At 37.7% G+C, this 6,000-nt stretch overlaps 1 non-coding gene and 1 pseudogene across 1 annotated transcript; one reads left to right on the top strand and one right to left on the bottom strand.

The window, feature by feature from the left end:
* The first annotated feature begins 278 nt into the window (after positions 1-278).
* The window catches only part of LOC148549056 (uncharacterized), a 55,834-nt pseudogene continuing 50,112 nt past the window's right edge, over positions 279-6,000 (top strand).
* LOC148549059 (small nucleolar RNA R71) lies at positions 678-785 on the bottom strand. The gene has a single exon (XR_015897261.1). It is a non-coding gene; the product is annotated as a small nucleolar RNA R71 (small nucleolar RNA).

Genomic DNA, 6,000 nt, shown 5'->3' with positions numbered 1-6,000 from the left:
AGTAAGTATTTTCATTTTATTTTTTTACACAAGTTACTTCACTGGGAATTCTCTACACTCTGACGTAGAGAATCCCATTTTTTCTTGTTTTCTGTCTGTTTATGAGCAGGAACAGAGACAAAGAACCTCTTATAGATTTTAATCCTGAACCTTAAAGGACTTTGAGGCGGCGCTTGCAACAAGCTAGACTTTACAAAGGTAGTGAAAATCTGAGTGGAACTCTTAAAAGGGAAGTTGCAGAGTCCACCATGGATTAGAATCGTGTTGTGAATGCCAATATGGATAATCTAAATAAGAATGAGCAACCTAGAAGAGTTCTTGGCTCATACACTGCTCCTAATGCAGATCTTTATGGAAAAAGTATTGCGGTGCCTCTTATAGCTGCAAGCAATTTTGAACTGAAGCCTCAGCTAGTCACTCTTGTGCAACAAAATTGTTAGTATCATGGGCTTTCTCAAGAAGACCCAAATCAATTTATTTCTAATTTTCTGTAGATTTGTGATACTGTGAAGACCAATGGAGTAAATTCTGAGGTTTACAAACTCATGCTCTTCCCAGTTGCTGTGAGGGATAGAGCAAAGCTGTGGTTAGATTCTCAACCCAAGGAGAGTCTGGATACTTGGGACAAGGTGGTCACTAGATTTCTGACTAAATTTTTCCCATCACAAAAGGTGACTAAGCTAAGGGTGGAGGTTTAGACCTTTAGACAGAAAGATGGTGAGACCCTCTATAAAGCCTGGGAGAGATACAAGCTGCTGACCAGGCAATGCCCTCCGAACATGTTTTCTAAATGGACTCAACTGGATATCTTTTATGAGGGCTTATGTGAAATGTCCAAAATGTGTTTAGATAATTCTGCAGGTGGTTCATTGCACATGAAGAAGATACCAGAGGAGACTACTGAGCTTATTGAGTTGGTTGCTAACAACTAATATCTCTACTCATCTAACAGGAATCCTGTGAATTTTGGGACCCTTCAGAAGAAAGGCATCTTGGAAGTAGAGGCTTTTGATGCTTTTCTTGCTCAGAACAAAATTTTGTCTGAGCAGATGAATCTGATTACTCAACAATTGAGTGGGATGCAGGTTTCAGCTATTAATACTCAGAATGTACCTCAAGAGGCTCCTTATGACATGACTGGTAGCTTTATGCAATGTGAGAATTATGATTATGTTCAATTTCCTTCTAAACATGTCAACTACATGGGGAATGCTCCTAGAAACCCCAATAATAATCCATATGCTAAGACCTATAATCAGGGGTGGAGAAATCACCCAAATTTGGGGTGGAGAAAGCAACCTCAGAGACCACATAATTTTAATAATAATTCTCAGGGCGGTTTTCAATAGAATAATTTTAATAACCACTAGTTTCAGTCATCTCAGTAAGCAAATTCTTAGCCCCAGAAGAACACTGATTGGGAAGCACTATTAAATAATTTTATGCAGGAAACTATAGCTTCCCTCAGAAACTTGGAGGTGCAGGTAGGCCAGTTGAGCAAGCAAATACCTGAGAGGCCTCCAAGTACATTTCCTGGTGATACAGTGGTGAATCCAAGAGAGAAATGCAAGGCTATCACCTTGAAAATTGGATAACTGGCAAGTACAGAAGCACAAGTTACTGAGGAGCCGGTTGAAAAAGAAGCTCCAGATTAGACTAAAGGCACAGTAGTACACGCCCCTCCTAGGCGTGTAGACAATCCCTTCCAGTCTCTCTTGACACTCATCCTACATTGCCTAAAGCTCCTGAGTACAAGTCCAAGATATCATATCCTCAGAGACTTCAAAAGGAGACCAAGGACAAGCAGTTTTCAAAGTTCTTGGAAGTTTTTAGAAAGTTACAAATCAATATTTCTTTTGCTGAGGTTTTGGAGCAAATGCCTCTCTATGTTAAATTCATGAAGGAGTTGTTGTTAAAGAAGAAGCCTTTGAAGGGAGATGAGACAGTGGTCCTGACTAAGGAATGTAGTGCCATCATTTAGAATAACTTGCCAAGGAAGATGCCAGATCCAGGGAGCTTTCAAATTCCATGCACCATTGGGAACATAGCCTTTGAGAAAGCGTTATGTGATCTAGGAGCAAGCATCAATTTAATGCCCTTGTCTATGATGAAAAAGTTGCAAATCCAAGAGGCACAACCCACAAGGATAGCATTACAGATGACAGACAAATCTATAAAGCCTGCATATGGATTAGTGGAGAATATCTTGGTCAAAGTGGGTATGTTTTAACTCCCAACATATTTTGTGATTCTTGACATGGGGGAGGATGAGAATGCCTCTATAATTCTAGGAAGGCCATTCTTAGCCACTGGGAGAGCTCTAATTGATGTAGAAGTGGGTGAATTAGTGCTTAGAGTGCATAATGAGCAACTGGTCTTTCATATCTTCAAAGATATGCATTCAGTAGGTGAAAAGGAGAGGTGTATGCAGACTGAGCTTATTAATCCAAACCTTCAAGAACCCCCTGATGATGCACAACAGAATCTGCAACTCAAACCTCATTTGGTGACAATCAATAAAATTCTTTCTGACATCAAACCTAAGTTTGGTGTCGAAAATGCATCATCCACCAAGGAGGAGATTCCTAAAAAAGAAGAAAGTACTCAGGGAATGGAGAAACAAAAAGATTCTCACTGAAGACTTCTCCTTAGGAATGAAGGTGGTATTCACTACATGTCCAATCCTGCCTCATATAGTGAACAGGATCCTGTCCCTTGAACATATAGAGTTGATCAATGAGAGCACAGAAAAGAAGTTCACAGTGAGGGGTGAAGAGCTGAGCCCCTATGATCCTCCTCCTTAGAGGAGCTGACCGTCAAGCTAGTGACGGTAAAGAAGCGCTTGTTGGGAGGCTACCCAGCTACTAGTATCCTTGGTTTTGCAGTTATTTTGGTTTTAATTTTATAGTTATTTTGATTTTAGCATTATAGTTATTTTAGTTTTGGTTTTAAATTACTTTATCTCAATTTTTTTTAGAATTTTTCATGTTTTACATGTGTTTTGGTCATGCAGAGTGATTAGAATAAGAACAGGAGAAATTAAAAGGAATTTTTGACACCCTAGAGTTTTTCTTTGCTTGGGGACAAGCAAACTTTTAAGTTTGGTGTTGTAGAGTGTGCTCTCTGTTTAACTTATCATCAGTGGCACCATGGGTAGATGAATGTTCTTCATGGAGGAGCACAGCCGGAGGAATGAGATGGCCACCAGCATAACTGAGGTGGTTGAGTTCCTTTCATTCTATTTTCCCTTCCGTTCTTATTTTGTTGTCTTCTATTTTCTGTTGCTTTGATTTCCTGCATGATCTTTAGTACTTTCAGTTCTAAGATTTAGTTTCATTCTGTCATTGGCTTTTAGTTTAAAAAAATGGTCTCATGTACTGCTCACTGAGCTTGAATCTAAAAAAAGAAAAGAAAAGAAGTGATGTATTGCATGAGAAATTGAGTTTATATTTAAGAGTAGTCTTATTTACTTAAATGTGGTGGTATTATTTGTGATTCTAAATGCATGATATGAACAGTGCATAGTTGAATTTGAATCAAAAGATGTTTGTGCATAAGGAATAGGAATTTAGAGAACTATTATAAATTCTCTGAAGTAAACAAAAGCTTAATTCTTGAAGCAAAAGAAACAACAAAAGAAAAATAAAAGCAAGGTCCAAGGCTCTGAGCATCATTGACTAGGGAGGTCAGACATGATTAAAAGCTCAAAGAGTTGTTTCCCTAGTCATATGCTTATGGTGTAATTGTGTCAAGTAATCATTGAGATAGATCATTAAGAGTCGAGATCAAGTGCATTTAACAGAGTATGCCAAAGGCTTTGAGCACCGCTGTCTGGGAGCAACTGAAGGAAAAGTCAGAACCAAAAGAGAGTTCCCCAGTCAAGTGCTTGTGGTGTTTTTGTGTCAAGTGCAACTTGAGACAAAGCATTTAAAGTCACGGCTAGACTCAAGGTGCAAAGCACCAAAGAAAAGAGAATGAAAGAAATTTTTCTGTATTCAAGGATTAAACCAAAGTATAAAGACAAGAGAATTCATAATATTATCCAGATTCCAATTCCAAATGAAAGTGACACTCCTCGGATTCAAAAGATAGTGAAGTGCTAAAACGACTCAAAATTGCAGTATATAAACTCCAATCTAAGAAGAGACAGGAGCTTAATTGAATACTCACTTCTCATGAAAATTCACATTCAAGGCCTATATTAGTTTTGGTTGCTTGAGGACAAGCAACAATTCAAGTTTGGTATTGTGATGCATGAGCATATTTTCTATCTTTTTCTAGTGAATTTGCATTTAAATTATTAAGTTTAATCAAGATTTAAATATCTTATAGCCACTATGAATGCTACATTGATTTGTGTGCAATTCTATTTATTTCAGGTAGCATTCAGATAGATTTGATGGAGTTTCTGTAGAAAAAGAGAAGAAAGTGAATGATGCTGTCAACTCTGACCTCTCTGCACTCCAACAAAAATAACTTGGGCTACAAAAGTCCAATTGACGTGATTCTAATGGCATTAGAAAGCTAACTTCCAGAGCTTTCCAATGATATATAATAGTGCACACTTCATCTCTAGCACACTCGGCCTCAATGGCGCCAAACTTGGGATTCTCCAAGTTTGGCGCCAGGAGCACTACACAAGCCCCATTGCTTTCGGCATCAGTGAAGCCAAACTTGAGATACCTCAAGTTTGGCGCCACACTTAAAACTCCAAGGAATGCACACGGATTATTTGAAGCCAAACTTGAGATACCTCAAGTTTGGCGCCAGCAAGGAGAACTTTGAAGGATTGCATGTGGTTCATTTGAAGCCAAACTTGAGATATCTCAAGTTTGGCGCCAACCAAGGATACTTGAAGGAGTGCTTACGGACTTGATGAAGCCAGACTTGAGATACCTCAAGTTTGCCACCGGCTAGAGAAACTTGAAGATTTCAAACGGCCTCAACGAATCTAAACTTGGATTCTCCAAGTTTGGCGCTACCTTTAGCATATCAAGTGGTCCCCATTCGTCCAAGTGAAGATGCACGAAGAGTTATTTTATTTTGATTTAAAATTTTATTTTATTTTATTTTAAAATATGAAAAGATATTATTTAGTTCTAGAAAATATACTTTACATTAATTAGGATTAGATATAAAAGGGCCCTTCGGGCTTTTGATCTCTTCTCTTCTACCTCATTCTGCACTTTTCAGTTTTTTGAATCCTAGTTTTTCTCTCTGAACCATGAGCAACTAAACTTCTATTTTTAAGGTTAGGAGCTCTGTCTATTGTATGGATTAATGCTATTACTTTTCTATTTTAATTCATGTACTGATTTTTATTTCAAGAATTATTTTCGTTCTTTATCTTATGAATCTGGGTGGAACGGAAGTATGACCTTGGTTCTAATTGAGTTCCTATATAATTTAGAAAATCTTTTTACTTGAACAATAGCTTGAAAACAATTTCTCCTAAACTACTAATTTCTAGACTTAACGAGATACGTGACAAATAATCCTCTTATATTTAGGTAATTAGGGTTTTGGTGGCATATAAACTAGAATTGAACTTCACCCTCTAATTGGAATTAAGTGACCAAGGAATTGGGGATTGATGAAGGTTAGAGGAGACTAAAAAGGTCTAAGAAATTAGGGTTTAGTCACATATAGTTTGCCATGAATTGAATCCTGCATGATTAAAATAGTTAGTAAGAAAAGTCAATCCGGAAGATAGATAACTCTGAAGCCTTAATTATTTTCTCCCATATTATTTACACCAATTTACTACTTGCTTTTCTAATTATCTAAATTACTGTTTGATGCATTTGAACTCTCAACAGTCTTTTCTGTTTGTCTAACTAAGCCAATCACTCAATCATTGTTGCTTAATCCATCAATCCTCGTGGGATCGACCCTCATTCACTTGAGGTACTACTTGGTATGACTCGGTGCACTTGCCAGTTAGTTTGTGGGTTATAAATTCTGCACCAGTGGTGGAAGAGAAGGTTCATTGTTTGAGGG

The sequence above is a fragment of the Arachis ipaensis genome, chromosome B8 (genome assembly GCF_059453495.1).
Source record: "Arachis ipaensis isolate K30076 ecotype BB chromosome B8, ASM5945349v1, whole genome shotgun sequence".
Lineage (NCBI taxonomy): Eukaryota > Viridiplantae > Streptophyta > Magnoliopsida > Fabales > Fabaceae > Arachis > Arachis ipaensis.
This window is presented reverse-complemented; position numbering and strand designations above follow the sequence as displayed.